We start from the raw sequence: 25,922 nt of genomic DNA, 5'->3' as shown, positions 1-25,922 counted from the left end.
CCAGTCATGCGCACTTTTCCACTTCTCCATGCAGGCTGCATTACACTGAATAGAGAACATGCCCACCCGTCCAGCCCCTGGCTGAGCACCGTGTTGCGGCGTTCAGACCAATCACAACGCTGCAATTGCAGCGCTGTGATTGGCTTAGGTGAGGAAGCCTGGCTGCCTGCTTCCTGTTCCTGAAATCGGAAGCAAGAGAGCAGGAGCAGCGACACGGGACCAGTTGGCGGCAAGGTAAGTGATTCCCTTCCCTACTGCAATCACGACTCCCAGAGCTATCCCCCTGCCGGTGACCATTCCTCTGCTCGCCCACCTACCCGCGAGTCATGCCGGCCGTTGCTGCGGACTGAAAGTTAAATAAGAGCTACAGGTTATAACTCATGTTTATGGCCATGAGATTATTTTTGGTTACTGATAGATCTTTTTTTATACTATAGTTATCCCTGACGAATGTTTCTCTGCCCAAAATGCATCGGGTTAATATCTGTATGGTTACACAGGATGAGGTGTGTATTGTTAAGTGCTTTAGAGAAAGCCTGGATGGGCATTTCTTCAGCAATTTCAGTTTGGAAACACACTGCATCTAAGTGAACTTTGAAAGTACTGAAAAACATTGGAATTAACATGATTTACTAAGAATAAACATGCATTACTATGGATTGCTTGGAAAAAAATTGGAGTCTCATTTTCTTGATTTTCATGGCTAATGTCTATATGGCAGTGCGCCTCGAAGTTGGTGCGCGACGGCGCACCAGTCAGTTATGACATTCCTAGATTTACCAACATTGGTAGACCTGGGAATGCCTCAGAATTGTATGCCTCCCCATCAGAGGCGCAACAAGGAGAAATATCTTTATATCTCCACACTGCTGCATTGCTGCATTTGTGCAGCACACCTAGAATAAGGTAAATGCATCTAAGGATTGTTTTTGTGCAGGAAGGTACCCCTTCCTGCACAAAAACAATCCTGCCTCCAACACAGGCCCCTTGCACCATTGTGCAAGGGTGCCGGTGTTAGTGCTAGGCAGAAGATGTTTATGCACCAGTGAAGGCAGAGAGCAGAAATGCCTTGTATATTGATAAATATGGCGCATCCCTGCCCTCACCCTGTCATACTGCACAGCATGCTCTATTGCGTTGCATGAAATGTTGATAAATATGGGCCCTAAGTCTTTTTTAAACATGACATTCTTTGTGAAGTCTGGGAAGCTTACAAATGTAAAAGAATGTGAAGAAATTTAAATATCTACCAAAAGCAGTTTTGTTTCACAAAAACTGTAAAAACAAAACTTCAGACAGAGAGCCAAGATGCAAAGGCCAGTGGCATTATCAGGACACAGAAGCACCAAGGAGAAGGGTCCTCTTTGAGGGAAACTTGGAAAGGACATAATATGGCAACTTTAGAAAGGTCTTCGGATAATGTGATTTACGTGTTGCAGTAGAGAGAGGTCGGTGCACATAATCATTGTCAAATTCCTCACTTCAGTTTAGGTGACTAAGGGTGGACCATGTTCTTGAGGCTAGATATTGGAGGGCTAATATTCGGTCCACTTTCCACCTGTGAGTTTCTCAGTTTCCAACTAGTTTAGCTTGAGGTGGTTGATTAGCATCCATTGGTGACCTTGGATGGATGTGTGGCACAGGAGTCAAGATCTGCTGTTTATTCTAGCTTACAGATGATTTGTGTTGTGTTGACTTATCTGCAGCACATGAAGTGCGTCTCCCCTGACCGTATCTCCCTCTTCCCCCTACCCCCTACCCCTCTCCGCTCCACTCTTCTCCACTTTCCTGCTACTGACCTTTGCCCTCACCTGTCCTGGCCCTTAGTCCCCACCCTGTTTATCTGTGAATTTTCCCTTGTCAATTGAGATGTAGCTATTTTGTCTGATGCCCGATGGAGCTACCTGGTTTAGCTATAGGGGAGACAGGCCTGGGATTCCCTCCTTGGACGTCACCTACCCAGTCGGTCTTCAGACAGACTTCCTTTCGTCTCTCCTATCGTCTCTTCCCACATCCTCCCTCTATTTATGTCTCTCCGTCTCTCCTCTCTCAATGTATTGAGACTGAACTATTTTGTCTGATGCCCGATGGAGCTACCTGGTTTAGCTATAGGGGAGATGGGCCGTGGATTTCCTCCTTGGTTGTCACCTACCCAGACGATCTTTAGACAGACTTCCTTTTGTCTCTCCTTGTTGTCTCTTCCCTTATCCTCCCTCTCTCACCTTCCCTGTCCCTTCCACTATTTTTGTCTCTCCTTTCTCTCCTCTCCTAATGTATTGTCTATTTTTTTGATGTATTGTGTAATTGTTGATCTTTTTCTGTTACATTGTTGATTCTCATGTAAAGCGCTCTGATACCTTCGGGTCTAGCCAGCGCTATATAAAACTCTTTAAATAGAAAGAGGGATGCGTTACTCACTAAAGGGGAGTGGGCGATGTTTGAACCTTGAGGGACACCAGATGTGCAGGAAAAGGGCACTGAAGAGAAGGCTGGAAGGGACCCTGCACTCCTAAGTTGTCAGGTTAGTGTAGGAATGCACAGAATCAGAAGCAATGGAGAAATCTATGAACAGGTTCCATTTGAGTCAGCTGTGTTTTTGATGGAATTCCAACAGGCATTCAAAGTTGCTTCTGTTCCACGATCAATACGGAATCTCGTTTGGTAATCAGACAGAAGATGGTTTCCTTCGATAAATGCTGAAGTCCGGTGCAAATTGGTCAACTTGGCAACCTTCACAAACTAGCTTCAGTACAATGCTATGCTATGCTAGTGATTTGTAAAGCACATGGCTAGTACCCAACGGGCCTCCCTGCGCTAAAAACAGGTCCATCGTACAGAGGATCAAACAAGTTGCTCATTCGAAGAGGTACGGTTTAAGTTTTCGAAATTTTGTTTCTTCCTCAATACTCCTCAAGGATAAAGGCAGCGAGTTCCAAAGCTTTGGTAGCAAGAAGGCGAAAGAACGCCCTCCGCTCCTCGACTTCTTTATTTTTCTGGTACAGTGAGGAGTATCCGATCTTTGGATCGTAGTGATCTTTTGGCGTTTGAGGGGGCAACAACTGTTGAATTAGAGGAGAACATTTATTATAGGCCACTCTGTGTGCCAGACAGAGAGATTTCAATTTGACCCTCTTGGCGACCGGCATCCAATGTAGATTTACCAAAGAATACGAGCTTGGGAATCTTCAAAAGAATCCGGGCAGCAGCATTCTGAACAATGTGGAGGCGCTTGACCACATACACAGGACTTACTAGGTAAACTGAGTTGCAATAGTCAAGGAGTGAAGGCCTCTGGCCTTGAACAATTGTTCTTCAAGTAGCCCGTGGAAGCCAACGGAAAACCTTCCTTAAGGCACTGAGTAGACCAAAGCAACCGGCTGCTAGTTTCTTGGCTTGGGTCTCAATGGAAAGATGGCATTCTATCCAGAAACCCAGATTTTTTATTTCAGTTTTAGGGAGGGTGTATGTTTCCTTGAAAGTTGGGCCACTGCAGTTCCTTCCAAAGAGAGGAATTGTTGGCAACTACCATCACCTCAATCTTATCTCCACTGAGTTTAAGACTGCTCCTGGACATCCAATCAGTGACATCTCTGAGACATGCGTTAAGCTGGATGGAAAGAGCTGTTGTATCAGGTGTTAGGGAGATGGCCATCTGGGTATCATCGGCATATGATACCATCGAAAAGCCATGTCCCATTATGATGTCTGCCAGCGGTTGGACATAGGCATTAAACATAGTAGGGCTCAGAGATGTGCCCTGTGGCCCTCCTTGGTCCAGGGTGAGGGGTTTCAAACAGAATGTTTCCTCCCAAACCTGAGAACTTCTGTGTTTCGGAAATCAGGTTAACCCTTTAAAGGCTTTATCAGCTACGCCAGCCTCTTCCAGGCTCCTGACGAGTGTCAAATGAGACACCATATCAAATGCGGCACTTAAATCAAGGAACATAACTGCTGCTGACCCTTTTGTGTATAAAATCGCATTGAGTTCTTCCGTGAGTGCTATGACCTGCTCAGAAACCAATTTGGGTGTACCTCTTGTATACCTGTAAAGCGCTCTGATACCCTCACGGGTCTGGTTTGCGCTCTATAAAGCCTAAAATAAATAAATAAATAAATAAATAAATAAAATTAATACATTTCTCAGCCAGTTTACTGATAACTGGAAGCAGGGAAGTTGGTATGTAGCTTTCTGGGGTTGATGGATCTAGTGAGTTTTTTGTAAAAAGAAAAAGTGGCTTTAGTACAGCATGCTTCCAGGCCCATGGCTTTCAAAGGACTGATTAATTATATTTGCCAGGACAGATAACGTTTCCACCTTTCAAAGGAATATTGGGAGGTGCGGAGTCCAGGGGTATCCTTACATGATTGATGTCAGTAAGATTCTAACGTCTACTGTATTCATCTTTGAGAAGGATGTCAGATGCATATTCACCTTCTCTAGCTGGGGGATGAGGTGTTCTTAGAATTTTTATGATGTGGCATTTTCAATGCCTTTCCATGGCGGAGACTCTGCCATGGTAAGGCATGCAGAGTTTGCTTTGGGGGCCCGTTGCGGGCCCCCAGGGGAGTCGAGGTGTGGGGGGACTGCACTTGGGGGGTACCCATGGTAACCCCCAACATTGCCATGCAAAAGGTGGCAGGCTCCGCGCGGTGCCTGTCACGTTGTGCATGCCAATGCAAAACATGCATATATTGCATTGTGGCGGGTGCTGCTTACAGCACCGCCCGCCACAATGTAATATATACGGGATGCCACCGTGGTGGTGGCATCCTACTTGGCGGTGCGGGACCGCCGCATCACTGGCAGCCGGTCCCAGCACCGCTAGGGTGGCAGGCGGACTGGAGTCTGCCAGCCATCCGAATAGACCCCCTTAGTATTTTTAAAATGACGATTAAGATCTCCCAGTACCTAATAATTTGCCTACTACAAGCATTGTTCAGCTAGAATGTCAGGCATTGTTTGTATGAACTGCGCTGGGGCACCAGGTGGACCATATATGAGGATTCCCAATAGCGTGATAGCTTGAGAGAGTTCAATTGCAAAAGTTAGATTTTCGCATCCGGAATTCAATTGATAAGTAAAAAAAAAATGCCAGTACAGAGTTTGCCAACTTCCAGGGTGGTATTTCAAACGTTGCCACCCACAGAAATGTTATCAAATTTAGCTGCATCAATCTTTGTGATGTTCAGGAAAACATATGAAGAGGCTAAGAAATATGTATTTATTTGACGACAGCACATTTTTAGGAAACAAAATGTGCAAACATTTGATTTTTACGATGTTTGGCAAAATATTTACTTCTTGGTGTTCTACAGAATCTTAGATGTCATTTAAACATTTGAATAAACAATTTCAACCTTTTGTGTCTGAATCATAAAGTTAACTATTTCAACTTTTTTTTAAATTTCAATAAGTTTTTTGAACTTTTAAGTGACCGTCAACAACTTAAACTAACAAGACTGTGCGACGTGCAGGTACTGCCAAAGCTTGATTTTTCACTCTAGGTTCAGGTTCAGTACTTAACTTGTTAAAAACGAAACAAAAATAAACGCAGGGAGACATAGCTTTTCTTCGAATTCTGCCACTGGCAGTGCAGAATGCCCTGGCTGCTGGTTGTCAAGGATACTTAGGGGTCTATTACAATGTCCGCCCACCACCGTAACGGTGTGCTGGACCGTCCGCCATGGGTGCGCCAGTCCCGCACCTGCAATTAGGATGCCACCGCTTTAGTGGCATCCCCCATTCCCAGCATTGTGGCGGGCAGTGCTCCCAGCACCGCCCGCCACAATGCTGGGAATGCACGTTGTGCATTGGCATGCAGAAGGTGACAGGGACCGCGCGATGCCTGCAACCATGTCCATGCCAATGCAGGGGGGTACCGTAGGTACACCCCATGTGCACCCCCACACCCCCAACATCCTGGAAAGGCTGCTCTCCGCCAGCATGTTAATATGTATGGCAGTGTCTTGAAGACACCGCCACCATATTAAACCCTTTTTCCGCCCGGTCGATTCATCGACGGGCGGAAAAGCGGCTGACGGTCTTCCCGTCCGCCACAGACCCCCCAGCCATCCTAATATGGTGTGGGGTCAATCAGGCATGGATGGCGGGTGGATCGCCCCCACCGGGCCAGCAGGGGCGATCCGCCCGCCATTGTAATAGACCCCTTAGTCTTCATTGGACCTCATGCCTCTTTCTTCCACCACCCAGCAAGTCATGTCTCTTCATGGCACCGTTGCAGTTTATTTCATCATTGCTTTTTACTTATGTCAGTGTTTTTCAATGTTTCTCTTACTCCTCTTTTCTGATGCAGTGGCAACGCTGATTGCGTGTTTCAGAACACAAACGAACACTCGAACAGACATATGATCAGTTTGGTCTTCGGATACAAATTGCCCGGCACATACACAGCAGCCTTTAATTGAGCAGCCTGCGTACATGATAGGCAAAACATCATTTAGAGGCACCACAGGGATGTCATCCTAGTTAGCATGCATCTGAAACAATGCATCCTTCCCCTAAACTAGAGAAAGACATAGCATACTACCAGGCATCCACACCTCCAAAAACCTATTAACTGCAGTGGCCACCAAGATCCTCTACAATACCCTCAATGAAGAAAGTCCAGGAGTTTCTGGACAGAGACCTCGTTGGCTCACAGATTGTATCCAGTGTGGCTAACATGATCAGGTGTCATAGAATAGCTTGGGATAGCACAGTCCCTTGAAGAGTCACCGGGATAAGGCTGGATACCTGTGGGCGGCATACAAGATCCGTAGGCTGTTTCTGTGGAACCCTAAATGAGGATAGTCTTTGTTAACTGGTGTCCATGATCAGGTGGAGCCGGTCCTTCTTGGTTAAGTTTGTCTTTGCCTACCTTGAATTGAGTGAAAATTGGTGGGTAACCCAATATACCCTTGCGGGCTTGGGCAGATACTATAATTTCAACAAAGTGCCAGCAAGTGATTTTATTCAAAGGAATATTTAACAGAACTCAGACTAGAATCTAATTTGATTACTCGGTCTGACCCAACCTTATTGGTATCTGTTTACAATTATTCTGTATGTCTAACCAATAGACAAATGAAAGAGGGATTGACACATTTTTCCTACAATACATCTGAATAAATAAGTCCGATCCAAGAAAAATAATAACAAATGACTCCTGTTTTTTCAAAGTGATGGTCACTTGTGAAATCAATAACAGATGTGGAAATGGACTTCATAGTCTATAAAGTAGGAAACATTTGTCAATCCCTCTTTCATTTGAATGCATTCTTGATCAATTTTAATGGTTGATATGTACCTCTTCTATTTTTGAATGATAACATATATAAAAGAAATATTTTCTGATAAAAAAGATTCCCCGTGTTGCTGTTCTTTGCTTTATTGTTCTATTTTCTCTATTGGTTAGACATGCAGAATAATTGTAAACACATACCAATAAGGTTGGATCAGAGCGAGTAATGCAAATTAGATTCTAGTCTGAGTTCTGTTAAATATTCCTTTGAATAAAATCCCTTGCTGGCACTTTGTTGAAATTATAGTACCTTGAATTGAGACTCCTTGGAACCATGGAATCTCCTGAAAAAGGATACACTCCTTTTCAAGCGAACTCTTTGCCTAATTCTACATTTTCAGAGTCAATTACAAAGTTTCCAGCTGGGTCTATATTAAACTCTCATGCTACAGAGTTTCATGAAATGTGAGTTTTAGCAATTCAAGTGCTTGACAATTTAACATCACATAATTCCGAATTAACAGGTACCATTTTGGCCTTCCAAATTTAATTAGAACACACAAAAATTAGATTTGTCAATATTTTTGGAACAGGAAGTATACCTTTAAATAATCTGTGGATGTTATTACTCCTCCATATGCACCCACAATCGCAGCTGACATTAAATGAGTTAATGGAAAAAGGGAAAATGAGGTCCAGGAATCCTGACGCTGGACCTGAATCCCAAATGTTTCTTGGAGGAAAGTTTGCTCAAGGCTCTGGACCTCCCCAGCCTCTGGAGAACATAGGTAAAAAAGGGTTGCGAGGATGTATTCCTCCTTTCCCAATATTTTAGTTCACTCCCATCAATGGGTGTATTTTGCTTGATAATAGAAAATAGCACAGTACAGATTAACTTGAGTGATCAAAGTTCTTTTTATTGATGTTTTCACTGGATTTTATCAATTTTCACTCTTTTTTCAGTTATTCATTCTACAAACTTTCTTTGGAAACAGAGAGGCAGAACAGCCAACACGTGTTTCGCCCTGTATGGCTAGTAAAGCCAGGCATTTCCCAAGGCTATTTTTTGTTTTTTCAAAGCAGCAATTTATCATGATTAATTAATTCAATTTCACATAGTGTAGTAGACATCATCAGTGGTCATTCAAATTTGGAAGCCAGTCGTCATCAGGTCGGAAGTCACCGGATCAATCCGCTGCGTCTGAATAATTCTTCAAAAACATAGATCAGTCATCTTCACAGGAAGAGTATCACACTGCTCTAATACCTCATATTATTTTTAATTCAAGTGAACATTTTCAAAGCCAAGGAATTGATGCTCGTCCAACACAGAACTCTTTCTGAAAGATGGAATTTTATTACCTAGAGTAAACAAATATGTTAATACTACTTCGACCGTTGGCCTTTCATGTGATTCCTTGACACTAAATATTTACCTTACCATTGTTTGTGGTTATTATGGGTGCACTGTTACAGCCCTAATTTGGGAAAAACTATTTAAAGGATACAGATAAAGAAAAAAAAATGTCTGGATTAACAGGTGCTCTTAACATAAGTAACCATTCAGTTTCCAAGTATCCCTTCTTATAGCCCAAATGTATTAGTCTTTTCCTGGAATCTGGCCGTGCTCCATACAATATCTTAAAAAGACAACGTTTAGTGAATTCCAAAGTAGAAATAATCTGACTACAGCATACCTGGTGCACCTCTGATTTTTGTCTTGAAAATTAATATGTGATTAATAGCCTGTCTTCATTTAGCAGTAGGATTCATGCGTGTGCAGTTGTGTCTATCCTTCTTTCTGTCGATCTAAGTGGACTTATGAAGTAATATTGTTACACTCTAATACAGGGAATAGAACCCACCTTTAATGTTCCGTTTATAGATAAGAAACTACCTTACCTTTTATTTAATGTTTACTTCTCACCAGGAAATAAGAATGATATGAATTCGACTGAATTTCTTAAGTTGGTCTCTTTTTTTTATAATAAATTCTCACCCCCACCCAATAGGATATTAATTCTAGGGGATTTTAATGCAAACATATTTAACAGTTTATTGAATGTTTTTAGAGACAGGGATCTAGATGAGGCTTGGTTGATTCCTATGGCAATCTTTCTAGAGAATTCTAAGGCAGCCAAACAAGGCACTCTGTTATTCCCAAAGCTTAGGTAGATAGGGCGTATAATAGTTAATGGACGTATTGAACTGGATATACCTGCTAAACCTACCAGATGCAGTCCATAAGGGGCTTCAATAATAGATTATATCACTTACAACTGAGGGTTTTTATTAGGCTCTCTGAAATGCATATAATATCTAAATCCCTAAGGGGCTCATTAGGATGGCAGAGGGTCAGCCACCGCCAGCCGTGCGGTGGCGGTCCTTCTGACATCGAATTTCCATTTACCCCTCCCACATTACGATGGCAGGGGAAATCAATGCGCCAGCGTGGCGGTCACAAAGACCAGCCACCATGGTTCCGCTAGGTGGTCCTTTTCTGACCGCCTTGCAAAGCTAAATCATAGGCTAACATTGCAGCGGTGCCTTCAGGCACCGCTGTAGGGATTACGATATCCCTTTCCGACGTTCTTTTTGCGGCGGCAACCAGCCACGAAAAGAAAGGCGGAAATGGATTCAGGGGCCCGTAGTGGGCCCCCCTTCACCCCCCAGACCTCAGGCAAGTGCACTGGGGGGCACCTATGGCGCCCCCTACATGCCCCTGCACCATGTGGCAGGCACCGCAAGGAGCCTGCCACGCAGTGCAGGGATATGCAAGTGCCTCATATTTGCATTGTGGCGAGGGTTGCTGGACGCATCCTCGCCACAATGCAAATGATGGGCGATGCGAGCACCATGGTGGCGGTCGCATCGTGATCGGGGTTGCGGGACCGCCGCCTTACAAGCGGGCGGTCCCAGTCCCCACTACGATGGCGGGCGGACTCAAGTCCGCCCGCCATTGTAATCGGCCCTAAGTGGCCACTCTGTTCTTTCTATTACAATGGTGATACCAGAGAAAGAAGAGATTGGCACCAGGTGGTACAACAGAAATGATAACACCCTATGTCAGAATAATCTTTAATTCTAATGTGTTTTTATCAATTAATGATATGGTTCCTTCATTCATAGATCAAATACTATAAGCAAGAGAAAATACAATCATTAATACACTTGAACATGGTCTTTCTGTTACACTATTATTAGCTATTGAGCAGATATCCATGGTGAGAAAAAAGAAGATAATTTCCAAGAATGACAAGGACCATGAATTACGTAAAGAACTGAATAATTCAATACCAACTCAACTTGTGCATCCTTCATCTAGTACAGTATCAGTCAAGGTAAAACACCTACAAAGGTTGAGCAGAAAATAAATACGAAAAATGAAATGAAGACAAGCTGATCAGCTCTGGCACAATCTGTAAAAAGCAGCTCAGGAAAAAAAATATTTTCTGGAAAATTATCGCGAAGCCATGCACAATGAGAGGACATTATTTGCCATCACCGTAACACAGCAAGCACACTACATTTCACAACTTATGTTAGCTGGGTCTGGTGGCTTAGTGGACTAATACGCCCACTGTAGGGGTCAGTGTTTGACCTTATGGTCACAGGTTCAAATCCTAGCAAGTTCACTCAGCCTTTATCCTTCTGAGGTCGATAAAATGAGTACCACTGAGTTGGGAAACAATTAACGTCTGTTATTCAGAGCCAAGATATCATTGGATAAACATGTGCTTTACAATTATGTTCTGCCTGGTCTTCCTGAGGAAGAACTGACAAAAAATGTATATCAGCCCTACTGTAATGTATTCACCTACTGCTACACAGATTTGCAACTACATTCAGAATGTAAGATATTCTGTGACAATGGATCCAGAACAGATTTGAATAACTGCCTCCACTTGCAGCAAATTTTTTGCTGTTTTTTTAAATTATTGTTATAGAGCTGAAAGTACCCCAACATTTTGGTCTGGAAGTATAATTCTTCCCCTCTAAAAGAAGAGCTAAAAATAAGTTCTGCAAAATTATAGCTAGATAGCCGTATTGGATATTCTGTGGAAGATTTTAGTAAAAAGCATTCTTGAAAAGTGCAAGACTGGGTGATAGAGGAGAACATTATTCCATGTGAGCAATCTGGTTTTAAATCTAACTGCTCAAATATCTATAACATAGCTGCCTTCAATCCTTGATACACACATACACCTAAGGGAACAACGTGCATATACAACAGAAACAGACATTTCCACAGCATGTGATTGGGTGGATCTATCCCTTCTTTGGGAAAAAATGATCTAGCCTTGGAATACCCCACACTCTGCTGAGCTTGCTAATAGACCTTCATTCTTATACTTACTGCTCAGGGCTGTTTAGTAGAGATAGATGTTCTCCACTAAGTTAAGGATGAAACAATTAGGAATCCTAAAGTTTGATAGGAAATATAAAGTTTCTATGGACCTTGATGGTCGCTTCCTCTGCAGGAGTCCAAAACTTTATCATCTATTGCTGAATATATTTAACAAATATGCATAAGTGCTCTGTGAGTTATTGGTAGCTTCAGTAGTCCTCTTCCAAAATGATGCACATAACATGAGCTATGTTATCATCACTGTCATATGCAAGTGCCCTAATAGGACATTGCATTAGGATGACAGAGCTGGTTGGCTCTAAATGGAAATCAAACAGAATTGATGAGTGTGGGCACCAAGAGGGTTTCATAGTGTTTATCACCGAATTATAAATTCCTTTAGACTGAAAGTTGTGACATACCCACAGGATGTAATATTAGAATTGACAGAATTTACCTTTGACCCAGAAATCTAAAAAACACATCATATCATTCTAGACCAGCAGTTCTTAACCTTTTCACTTCTGAGGACCCCTACTGAATCATTACTGGATCCAGGGACCCCTACGGAGTCATTATTGGAAGCCTAAGCACAACCTCTAGAATTGGAATCTCAAAACAATACACAAAAATACAAAAACAAGTTTACACCCAACGCTCAAATATTGAAATATTTTGTTTATTTCACAATGAAAAATAGGATAAGATTTAAAATGTTCAAATTTTATTTTTGTATACGTTAATAATTGTAATATTAATTAATTTTTTTAAACAGTCTTGGACACAGTGATCAGGCCTCGCAGACCCCAAGGGTCATCGGACCACAGGCTAATAACCACTGTTCTTGACTGTAACTTGACATTTTAAGTTACTACACAGACTACAACTCATGCTGGATGAAGAAGAACATACAACACAAGTCTCAGTGGTGGGTAATTGCTGTCTCTTCCACTTACATACTTTGAGGTGTGTACCTTTTCTGTCCAAAACTGTTAAATCTTGAATGATTTTGTACCCTAACACCTATATTATTGTAATGCCATCTATCTGGGCTTGCCTTTTTCTTTGAATTGTAAACAACAGCAAATCCCAAATTATACAACCAGATGAGTGTGTGGTGCGAATTGTTTGCGTCATATTTCTCTTGTTTTAGCTTCTTTACACTGGCTTCTAGTAAAGAAGCTTATTCTTTCAAAATCACTCCATCTAGCTCCTAAAGCGATCTGTTCTCCTGATAGATCACCGATTCAGTACTGTTTTAAATTAAGCCTTCTTTCTAATGTACTGAGATCTGTAAACCTACGTCTGTTTGTGATACCACATTTTTGACCGAACTCATGGGTGACAGACAGTACCGTGGCCAGGTGGAATTCAAATCCCCAGCATCTTTGCTCAGAACCAGGGGCCAGATGTAGGTATCCAAATACCGGTGGTAACGGCCGAAAATACCGATTTTCGGCCATTACCGACCGGTATTTGGATACTGAGATGTAGGGCATCGAAAAACATACAGATTCGGTAAATTTACCGAATCGGTAATTTTACCGAATCTGTATGTTGAAATGTAGGTGGCACTGTAAACAGTGTCACAGGGCTTTAAGGATTCGTTATTTATCACCAACTATTAATTGGTGGTAAATAAGGAATACCTGTGTATATGTAAATCTGTGCAGGTACACTTGTGCCATGTGACAGACATACATGCCCTTAGGGCATGTATGTGTGCCACATGGCACACAAGCACTAATCAGGGGTGCAACAGGGTGTCAAAGTGACACCCTGCCACCCTTGACCATTTCACAATTTTACCGCATCGGTATTTACAGATTCGGTAATTGACATTCATTCCTATGGGCCTGGTGGCCCATAGGAATGAATGGCAATTACCGAATCGGTAAATACTGATTCGGTAATTACCGAATCTTACTGATTCAGTAAAAAATACAGATTTTTTACCTACATCTAATTTACCGATTCTAAAATACCGAATCGGTAAAATTTGGTATTTTAGAATCGGGAAAAAAGATTTACCTACATCTAGCCCCAGATTTCCTAAATTCTGAAAGATGTTAAAAACGGTGAAAGTGGGGGGGCGTGGCTAGCAGCCAGCATGGCGACTGCTTAGTTCGAGAGCTCCTGAAGGCACTGTGGCCTAATCATTAATCCGGCACTCTCATCCGAGACACCACCCGCCCGAAGCGGCGGCGATCGAGTCCGGGGTCGGAGCGGCTGCACCAGGAGTAATTTTGAATGCCGCCGAGGTCCGGAACCTGCCGAACCAAGCACTGAAGCGTGAGGGCCTGTTGCTGATAGGGAAGCACCGGCCTCGCGTGCCCCTTGAGCCCCGGCGGAAGTGAGCCCAGGCCGGCCTGCGGTGAGCGACCCTGTCCGGAGCCCCGCTGAAAACTCGCACTCAGCCAAACCCTGCCACCGGAGCAGCGGAGGTGCCCTCAGACCGGCGGCGAACTGCTGTGGACCCCGGTCCGCCTGCCGGTGTAGGCGTGAGACAGCGACGGAGATGGGAGGAGCGCGGGGGCGAGGACGAGACGGAGCGGACTGAGAGACGGTGAGCCCCCCCCCCCCCCTCCGGCCACATCTTACGGGACTCACGTCTGTGAGATCCAACGGGGGGACCTCGCCTGTTCTGACCCCCCCGCCCGGGGTAGGAGCATAGAAATACATGAGCGGTGAACCGACAGCGAGAGAGACTGGTGCCCCCGGGGGACAGCCCAAAACACCATTATACCGCGTGTGACCGCGGAGAGTACCATTGGCACCCGACTAACCTGGCAAACTGGAGGCTGAACTGGCGATCCTGACCAGCTACTGATAGCACGACCACACAGTGAGGGGCACCCTGCTGAGTCCCCGGCCTCCTCTCCGACCACGCTACCGAGGTCTCACGCTAAGGGGGCTGAATGCGTCTGGTGTGATGCTCCGTCTGGATACGTACAGCCTGAACCCTGGCCGCGAATACCAACGTGCCTCCCTCTTGTCTACGGCATAACCTCTGCCTGCCAGCAACGCAATTCTTTACCCACCCGCTTCCTGGACTAGGCTAGCAGGGCCACCACGGCCGTTTCGGCGGCCTTCGAGGCGGCTGCAACACTAGGACGCACTGGGGCTAGCCGGTGGTATCCTGCACTAGGGTCGGTGTACCTGCGCTGGGGGGTATAGAAGGACTCCGGCCCAGCTAAAGTATATTGTTGAACTACACCACTGCCTGCAATCCCCTGGCGTACGCACTGAGTGGAGGAGCAATAGCCTTCAGCGATCCGCGACAACCCGGAGGGGGGACCCGTTCTCCACGAGTATCACCATCATGGCGGGCAAAGGCACCAGGAGTGGATCTACCCAGGTCAGGCTGGAAAAATTTGCCTACAACCAACACGGTCAGTCACAGCACAATGGACGCAACTCCACGGGTGCCACCCCGGCGGCGGAAGGGTCAGCAAAAATAACGTTGGAAGACATTATGAACACCCTTACGGAAGTCAAGTCGACTGTGGGCTCAATTTCCTCTGAAGTCACGCTCCTGCGTGCGGACTTTCACAAAATGGCTGAAAGAGTGTCCCAAGTGGAGGTAGTCACGAAATCATTGGTAGAAGACACGTCCGAACTACAGATTGCCATGGAACGCATGGAAAAAGTCACCAAACTCCTGCAGGACAAGTTGGACGACCAAGAAGGGCGTTCACGACGGAACAACGTGCGTATCCTTGGTCTTCCGGAGTCGGAAGGGAAAGGGGCCATGGACCTCTACGTCGAGGACCTCATCAAGAACGAATTGAAACCTAAAGGCCTATCCCATTTCTTTTCGGTGGAGAGGGCACACAGGGTTCCGGGCGGGCCCCCTAAACAGGGAGCGGCGCCGAGGCCTGTACTGGCGAGACTCTTCAATTTTAGAGACAGGGATGCAATCCTGCAGGCGGCAAGGGTCTCCCCACCTGTCAAGATTCGAAATGCGACCTTATCCTTCTTCCCGGACTACACGGCAGAGGTGGCCAGACGCCGCAAATCATTCGCGGAGGTAAAGAGGACACTGCGAGACAGAGAATTGCCGTACTCCATGCTGTTTCCCGCCAAGCTACGGGTGGTGGCTGATGGAAAGACGTGGTTCTTCGATAAACCTGAGACTGCTCACGACTGGCTGGAGGGCTGGCGACAGGTGGGTCAACGTCATCGTCCACGCAAAGATCGGACTAATCACCGCAGCAACTCGCCATTGGACGGCCATTCTGACCCTCCGCCTCGCCGCGAAGACACGGCGGCAACGGAGTCCGACTCGACACAGGATCCGCTAACCCAGGGCGACCAACACTGATCTGAGAATTGATGGTCAATGAGATGGCCTGGGGATGCCGCGCCGGGCCTTGGACTTGATGCCGCTGAGTAGGGTGGGCACATTTAGTGCCTGAAGGGGCCTCACCAACCCCACAAGCAAGTAAGATAGTTGGGGAAGGACTAAAGCACTCTGCGAAGTTGGGGAGACGGGCGGGTTTCAGTCCGTGGAGCAGGGGAGCAGGGTGGGGGGATGGGGTTCAAGTTGTATTGTTTATGTTTTTTGGTTCTGGTCATCACTCACTTCACACGTCCTGTAGCCACCCTAGATCATGGCATACTCCTCGTCCTCATCGCGACAGTCACCGACACGTTGCTACTGACGATCTCACAACGGTCTCATGGCTAACTCACTTCAGACTCAACCCGCTGGGAACGCCACAGTAACGGTGGGGGTGCCCCCTCTGCGCATGCTAACTTGGAATGTCAGGGGATTGGGGGACAAAATAAAGAGGGGCCTGGTACTGCAGGCTATCAAACGGCAGAGCCCAGATGTGGTTCTGCTCCAAGAAACGCACCTTACGGGAACGACTTGCAAAGCGCTTGATCGGCGCGGATACAAGATGGCGACACATGCAGATTTCACTTCGGGTTCCAGGGGGACGGGGATAATGCTGAAGAAGTCATCACCCTTTATACTCACAAAACATGTTGCGGACGACCAGGGACGCTTCGCGGCGATACATGGCCAGTGGGAGGGTAGACCGCTTAATGTGGTTTCGGTATACATCCCCCCGGCACTACACTCCGTGACATTACCTGCACTGGGAAAATTCCTGCTGGACCTCCCTGAGGGTGACACAATCATTGGGGGGGACCTGAATGCCATCGTAGACTCAGCGTTAGACGCCTTTCCCACTAGGACCCGCTCAAGAGGACCTGCTCCCCTTCCTGAATTCTTAGAGGCACTAGGCATTGTGGATATATGGCGACATTTACACCCCGCAGCGACCCAATACACCTTCTACTCCGCAGTCCACAATAGCCTATCTCGCATTGACTACTTTCTGTTCCTGGGGGAGGGTCTGGGCACAGTGGACACGATCGACATTCTACCCAGGGGCATATCTGTCCACTCACCAATCGTTCTCACCCTTACTACTAGAGAACGGAAATGCGCCAGGATCTACCCCATTTACCTGAATTATCTAAGGGTCCCTAAAATAAGACGGAAATTGAAACTGGCGACGACACACTACTTTGCGGAGAACAGTGGGTCAGTGACCTCCCCATCGATTCTATGGGAAGCCTACAAGACCTTCCTGAGAGGGGCTGCGATAGCAGCCATTACGGGACACAAGCGTGATTCCCGGAAGGAGCTCACGGAGCTCGAATTGGCACTCCATGATGCCAACTCGGCGCACATGGCAGACCCTTCCCCGGCCACGACACACGCTCTACAGTTACGACAGCAGCAGTATCAAACACACCTTAGAACGACTGAGAAGGGTTACATTGCAAACACTAAACATAGAATTTATGAAGTTGGCGACAAGGCGGGGAAAATGCTGGCGTGGTTGGATAGGAGGGAGGGAGGCGCGAGAGGGATTCAGAGGATCGTTAGCAGCGACGGCCAAGTGTTCACACACCCAGAAGACATAGTGCGCGCTTTAGCACGTCATTTTCACACCATATATACACCTGATCGGGACGTCACTGCACAAATGGCGGCGGTGTCGCTGGCAGACATTGTTCTCCCCGGCATAACACCAGAGGCTGCACGAGACTTAGAGGCAGATCCTTCGGAGGAGGAAATCCAGTTAGCGATTCATTCACTACAATCAGGCAAGGCACTGGGACCTAATGGGCTTCCGGTGGAATGGTACAAATCGATGGCCTCAGAACTTAGTGGTCCCTTACTGGATATGTATCTGGACAGCAGGGAACGGGCTGAGCTGCCGCTAGACCAACGCACGGCCACGATCGTAGCCATACCTAAACCGGGTAAACCCCCAGACGACTGTACCTCATATCGCCCAATATCATTATTAAATACGGAAGCCAAAGTACTGGCTAAACTTCTGGCCAACCGCCTGATGCCGCACCTGAGTACCCTGATCCACCCCGACCAATCAGGCTTTATGCCCCACAGGAGCACGGCGCTGAACCTTAGGAGAGTACATGGGGTGCTGGCACGGCCACACCTACTCACTGAGAAGGCGGTGATCCTTTCCCTCGATGCAAAAATGGCTTTTGACCTAGTAGAGTGGGAATACCTCTTCGAGGTGCTCACGCGTATGGGCTTTGGGTCGAAATATATAGCCTGGATACGGCTACTTTATACTAAACCAGTGGCACAGGTGGTGTCTAATGGCCACATCTTGCCGGCGTTCCCGTTGGGCAGGGGTACCAGACAGGGGTGCCCCCTGTCACCCCTGCTCTTCGCACTGGTACTCGAACCTTTAGCAATTCTGATCAGAAACACGCCCTTATTTAGAGGCATTCAGTGGCAGGAGGGATGGGAAGACAAGGTCTCCCTCTATGCCGACAATATGCTCATTTACATGGTAGACCCTGATAACGACATCCCAGCTCTGCTGGACATTTGTAACATGCATGGGGAGACATCGGGCTATACCCTGAACTGGTCAAAATCGATGATCTACACGTTGAGGGGTCTGGCACCGAACCTGCCGGATGATTGCCCTCTAGCGGCGCCGGTGACCTCCTTCAAGTACCTGGGCATTATCATTGTACAATCTGAGACAGATTTCTTCACTAGCAACCTGAGACCACCTCTGGACCGCCTGCGCGCTGACGTTAAGCACTGGGCGACCTTACCCCTCACCCTCCTGGGGCGCGCAGCCTTATTTAAGATGATGGCACTCCCCAGATTTCTTTACATCTTGGAAAACACCCCACATCTTGTCCCTCCACGTTACTTCAAGCAGATTGCGGCATTGGTCTCCAATCTCCTTTGGAGCAATGGTGCAGCGCGAATAGCCTACGACAAATTGGTAAAAAGTTGGTATGAGGGGGGGATCGCACTTCCCAACGTTCAAGTATATTACTGGGCAGCTCAGCTTAAAATAATTAACCAATGGGTCCACGCACCGAGAAACGACCCTGCATACAGGGCCGATTGGGCACAATTGGGGTCAGACTCCATGCTATCGGTACTGTATAATAAACCACAGCTTAAACATCTACACGGCCCGACACGACACACAGCGGCCCTTTGGCACGTAGCGCTGGCACGGCTGGGCTGGACGGGGAAAATTACCAAGATGACGCCACTGTGGGACACGAAATCACTGGGAAACTTAGAACATGCAAGGGGTTCGCACAATGGGACCTGATAGGTATCTCCACGGTGGGGGACCTCTGGGACAATGACACAGTGCTCCCATTCTCACAACTGCAACAACAATATGACCTCAGACCCACCGAAACGTTTCGCTATGTCCAAATTAGACATGCACTGCTCCAAGCGATCCCGCAGGGCACTGATCTGCCGGACTCCTCGCCACTTGAGGACAGGCTGTTAACGGAATACATGCAACAGAGCGCCACGTCCCTCACCTACAAAAAACTAATAAACAACTTACAGGACCCCACGATAAAACTTAAGGAACGATGGGAGGGGGAGATAGGAATGATGGATGAAACGGAATGGAATGAGGCCTTGGCTTCTCCAAGAGAAGTAGGCATTTCGGCCAAATTTAGACTAGTACAACTGAAAATTTTACATCGCATCTACTACACCAGGACTCTACTCCACAAAATACACAGAGCACCCACTCCCTTTTGCTTGAGAGGTTGCGGGGAAGAAGGGACACTATTTCACACACTCTGGGACTGCCCCAAAATTCAGGGGTACTGGACACGGATAATGCGCACCATATCCCAGACACTTAAGGTCTCCACCCTGCCAGACCCGCGTAGGTGCCTTTTAAACATATGGGACCCCAATGACCTGAACAGATATGGTATCATCTGGGCCACACTTGCTATGACAGTGGCGAAACGTGATATTGCACAGAAATGGGGAGCTCCAGACGTGCCCACTGCAGACAGATGGGCTGAGCACATGGACATCCTGATGGTCACGGAAAGAACTGTGTATGTCCTTCGAGCCGCACCCCGCAAATGGAACAAGGTGTGGACAGGGTGGAATGTTTACAGGGGGGAAATCTGTGAACCCTTACCGGAGGGAGATGACCTGGACTCCGAGGAGGAGGAGGAGTGATGGTTGAGGCTATAGGGTTCTGATTCTCTGTGCTAATTGTGGCGACGTGTTGGGATGACTGCACCGAGATAAGACAATGGGGCGGTGAGGCCTGTTAGGAGGAGGAGAAGTGTGCAACATAAATAAAAGTGATGACACTGAGTTGGGGTGTGGGGGGGGGAATGTTTCTTGAAAGTTACAAGACAGTCTCACAGGTTGGGCATCGTGGCACGATTACTTAACATGTTAAGCAATACTGGTAACATGTGTCTGATGAATAGGAATACATATGCAGGGTTTAGACAGACAGAATGTGATTATGATGTACCAGGTATGCCACCACAAATGATGCCGGTTTGGTATTGTATAAACGTACTTATGCCGATTATCTGTATTGATCTCACTGACTACGATGCCTTTATATTAATAAAAGAATTAAAAAAAAAAAAAAAAAAAAAAAAAAACGGTGAAAGTGTGCTTTTTAAAAAAACAGATACAAATCATAAATGCCTGAGGCAGCACTATCACAAATATGGTAAAATGAGTGAAAATCATTGGTGGATTTTTTTCTTAAATGAATAGTAAAACTTCTCTTTCTGCTTTACTTAATTGATCAGTTCCTTCGCCGTGTGACTGTGAACACCGGCCCATCGTGAATTTCGACACACCTGTGATGCCTGGATGGCACCAGGAGTAGGTTACCCGATCCCGTCCTGAAGAAGACTTGCAGCGGAGGTCTAAAACTACCCCCTCCTTGCGTTAGTCGAGTCGAAACGTCGACGCTCCCTGTCCACACGAGGCCTATACCTGTCTCCCTGCCCTACACTCTGAAGATGCATTGATGCATGATTGAATTATATGATTTATTGTAACTAATATGTTTATGTATGGACAGGTCTCTTAATACTGGTCTCCATTACCAGTTGCTTGTTAAAACATTTGAATTGTTTCGCCTTAAAAACTGTTATCCTCACCTTCTCCAACCCTGCACGAGCACATCCCAACCCCTTCTCCCCATTTTTGCAACCTATTAACCTAATGTATGACATTAAGATTTGAGTCTAACTTTAAGAATACATTTATGGAAAATGAATCATTTTTCTCTGGCGCTCTAGTGTTGTTGTTTGTTCTTCTTAAAATTCAGATTGCATAAACGTAATGGTATCCACATGGGATTTAATACCAGTGTTGTAGTCTTTACACAACACAGATTATATAGGTTTGAATTAATTTCTCTTTTACAGATTCACGGACCGTTCTTTTCATTCTCTTACTTAATTGATTGGCATATTGACATTTTTAGGTCTGACCTGAGACAACGGTTGCACTCTTACTTGAGACATCTGTTCTTTCTTTATTTAAAAAACTCCAGAAAGGTGCTTTTAGCTCGCCTATTACTTATCATTGTTTCACTTCATTGTCACTCTTATTTTCTTCCTTTTCATTGGTAAACGCATTATTGCATGTCGGCTTCACTTTGTCTACACGTGTTTGTTTTCTTCCCTAGAGCATGGTACAAGTACTAATTGATTTACTTGATTAGTGTCCTTACACAAGCTGCTTCCGCTCAGATATGGTACATTTTTGGTTTTTGCTTACAAACAACTCTAAACTATCAAAGCTGAAGCAAGTTGAATGCAAACAACTTGCAATAAACATAACTTTGTGGCGTGTGAGCAATGTCCGAGACATACATTTTGGCCGCCAGTCACTTTAATTGACGATGACGCTGTAAACATACTCCCTTTGTTTAAGATTGGGGCCACAAAGTATGTTTTTTTTTCTGAATTAATGTTTCCCGATGTGTCCCATTTACTTATTTGGTGGTTACCTCTTTTTTATAATTTAGAGCATGTTGTTTTCACCATCAAACATGCAGTGTTTTCAAAAGATGTATGTTTAACCCTTACCTTCATTTAGCTATACCCACAATTAAACACTAAAATAACCCTTACCTATACCCACCCTGAATCTTAAATTACCCCTTACCTCATTTCACCTATAGCAACTCCTGAGCCCTAAAATCACCACTACCCACCCCTGAACACTACGATCACCCCTACCTCTGTTTACCTCAACCCACCCCTGACCTGTAAATTCACTGTTACCTCCATTTACCTGTCCCCGAATCATAAAATCACCCTTCTCTCCTTTTACCTTACCTACCCCTGAATCCTAAATTTACCCTTACCTAATATTGAATCCTTGATATCACCCATATCTCCATTTACTTCCACTCATCAAGCCCTAAATTTACTCTTACCTCACTTTAAATCTACTCATCCCTAAATCCTAAAATCATCCTTACCTCAGTTCATCTCTACCCATCCCTGAACCCTAAAATCACCCTTCCCTTTACCTCTACCCATCTCTTAACCCTAAAATCATTCTTAACTCCCTTTACCTCTACCCACCCCAGAACCATAACATCATCCTCACCTTGCTTTGAACTCTACCCATCCCAGAATCCTAAATGTACCCTCAAATCCCCTTACCCATACATAAACCCTTAAATCATCCTAACTTCCCTTTACTTCTACCCACTTCCGAACCCAAAATTGACTCTTACCTCCCTTTATCTCTACCCGCACATAGACCCTAAATTCAACGTTACCTCTACCCACCCCTGAACCCTTAAAACACCCATAACTCAGTTTACTTCTTCCCCTGAACTCTAAATTCACCAGTACCTCACTTTACCTCTATCAACCCTGAACGCTAAAGACCCCTTTACCTTCATTTGCCTCCACCCGTCTCTGAACCCTAAAATCATTCTTAATACCGTTCTTTATCTCTACCCATTCCTAAACCCTAAAATCGCCTATACCTTCCTTTAATCTGTCCACCCTTGAACCCTAAGTTCACCCACACCTCACTTTACCTCTCCCATCCCTAAAATCTAAATTCAACCTTACCTCCGTTTAGCTCTACCCACCCCTTAACCCTTAAATCATCAATACCTCCAGCCTTTTCGCTACCCACCAATGAACCCTAGACTGGCCTATATCTGCCTTACTTCTACCCACCCTTGAATCCTAATTGCATCCGTAATTCACTTTACCTCTACTCATCCGTGAACCCTAAAATCACCCCAACCTCAGTTTACCTCTACCCATCCCAGAACCCTACAATTGCCCTTACCTTTACTCATCCGTAAACCCTAAAATCACCCTTAACTCCATTTACCTCTACCCACCCCTGAACCAAAAAATCAGCCTTACCTCCCTTTGAACTCTACCCATCCCCTACATACTCCCTTAACCCTACATAAAACCTTCAATCACCCTTACCTCCCTTTACTTGAATGAATGAATGAATGAATGAACGGGGACTTATATCGCACACAGCTGCTACTAGAGTGTTCCGGCGCTGGACCCAATGGCAGGCAAACCAAAGCAGGCTTTGAACAAGTGGGTTTGCATGTTTGCGAAAGATTTTTATATCTTGGATGCTTCTCAAGGCTAAAGGAAAAGCATTCCAATGTCTGGCAGCTAGTACTGAGCAGGCCGAGTCGCCCCACTTTTTGGTCTGGTCGGAGGGATACACAGCAGAAGGGATGATTGAGATCTCAGAGATCTATTGGGGCAGTAGGGAGTCAGTCAGTCCTGTGTGCATTTAGGGCCGGTCCTTTAACCCCTCCCATGCTCATGACGAGCTGAGCTTGTCATGAGCCACGGCGCTCCGGTGCTCATGACGAGCTCAGTTCGTCATGAGCTGTGGAACGCTCGCATGCGGGGATAATTCCCCTGCTGTGCTGAGCGTTCCATGGCAGGTAATGCACATGTGACGAGCTGAGCTCGTCATGAGCACAGGAGCGCCGTGCCTCATGACGAGCTCAGCTAGTCATGAGCATGCGGGCGCCGTGCGCGCCCTCCTCGCCCCCAGCACAGTGGGAAAATAACCCCCGCAGTGAAGGGGATAAAAGGCTGAATGGGCTACTGTCAGCCCTTTAAAGATAACCCTCTTCTTCACTGGCAGCCAGTGTAGCGGGTTGCAATAATGAGATAGTGAGGTGCATTTAGGCAGGTTAAACAGGAGGTATATGGTCATGTTTTGTACCTTTTCAAGTTTTTGTGACAGGTAGTCCGGTAAACCAAGGTACAGGACATTAGCTTAGTCCAGTCTCAACAGAATCAGAGCTTGGACCACTGTTTTCTGGGCATCCCAGGACAGAAATTTAAAAAAATGTCTTAAACATTCTGAGAATCCAGCATGAGGTTCTGATTGTGGCAGTGATTTGTGGCTTAAGGGATAATTTAGTGTCTATAAGAACTCCCAAGTTCTTGGCTAATTCAGTGGGAGGGGAGGACGAGGTGCATTCGGAGGGCCAAGAAGAGGACCAGCCTGGCAGAGGTAGAGGACCTCGGTTTTGTCAGGGTTGCTCTGCAGCACATTAGCCTTCAGTCATCTCATCACAGCTGAAACGCAAGCAGCAAAGTTGGTAGATGTTTTAGGCTCATTATTATTGTAGGTCAGTAGTAGTTGTGAATCATCTGCATATGAGATGAAACAAATGCCAAAAGAATCTATAAGATATGCTAATGGTGTCATGTAAACATTAAAAAGTGTGGGGCCCAGGGCTGAGCCCTAAGGCACTTCATGCTTAATTTTTTTGGCCTTAGAATATTATGGCTTAAGCCAAACTCTCTGTTCCCTATCTTCCAAAAATGACCTCAGCCAGGACCAGGCTTTCCCTCTACTCACATGTGGGAGAGATGATGAAGCAGATCTCACGAGAGATTGTGTTAAATGCTGCCAAGAGGTCTACTTCTACCCACACCTGAACCCAAAATTCACCCTTACCTCCCTTTACCTCTAGCCACACATAGACCTTCACATCAATTTTCCCCCTACCCACACCTGAATCCTACGTTTACCCTTACCCATCCCTGAAACCTTAAATCTCTCTTACCTCCTTTCACTTCTACCCCGAACGCTAAATTCACCCTTACCTACCTTTGCCTCTACCATCCCTGAATGCTGAACACCGTTTAGGGCTGGGGAAAGGGAAAGAAAAATGGTAATAAATTCAGCAAAGGGGGCGACGATTCTCTGCCCTAAAGGAGGGGCCGCCGCTGCCTTAATTCCGTTTACCTTTACCCATCCATGAACACTAAAAGCACCTGGTACAGTGGATTAGTGCCTGTATTTTGTATGGCATTACTTTGTTTTTGAGGAACAAACTAGTTTTTCTTGGACTGTACCCAGTACTCTATATTAATGACAGCTTTTTCTGGCCATTCACTGGTTTGTATATTGGACTACAGTGCCATACTGTGCCCTCTAAATACACCGCTAGTTGAAAACTCCTGGTGAGGTCTTATGGAGTCCAGTTTCTCAAGAGAACTTGACAGTGCTCAATCAAGCGCCTGTGTTAACCAAGACAGACCCAAGGAAGCCGTAATAGACAAATGTCCCTGATCAGGGGTCAGGAATATTTTAGTCTTACAAAAGATTAAGGACAAAGAAATTGAACAAGCTTGTTTAGCAGAAATAGCAACGCTCAGAAATAGGGAAGTGTTTATCCATGGTCTGGATACTCAAAAGGTCACAGCCATATAGATACAGCTTTTTGGCACCGACTGAACTTCATCTTAAAGTGGTTATACTCCCTTTGAGGAACCACTGTGAAACTACTTCTTGTGCTCTGTTGCCGTCCACGGTAAGAAAATCACTACGGAACTCAAGTTGTGTTGCAAGAGCTCCAAGATGGTCTAGCCCATATGATGACTGAAAACAATGAATGTCTAAGCCTCCTTTCTGTAGGAAAGTGCAATTTTTTATGGTCACCCTCTCACTACTTTTTGCCCCAATGCTGATAGTT

This window comes from Lissotriton helveticus, chromosome 7, assembly GCF_964261635.1.
Source record: "Lissotriton helveticus chromosome 7, aLisHel1.1, whole genome shotgun sequence".
In the NCBI taxonomy this organism is placed as follows: Eukaryota; Metazoa; Chordata; class Amphibia; order Caudata; family Salamandridae; genus Lissotriton; species Lissotriton helveticus.
The sequence above is the reverse complement of the archived record's forward strand: the minus strand, read 5'-3'. Positions refer to the sequence as shown.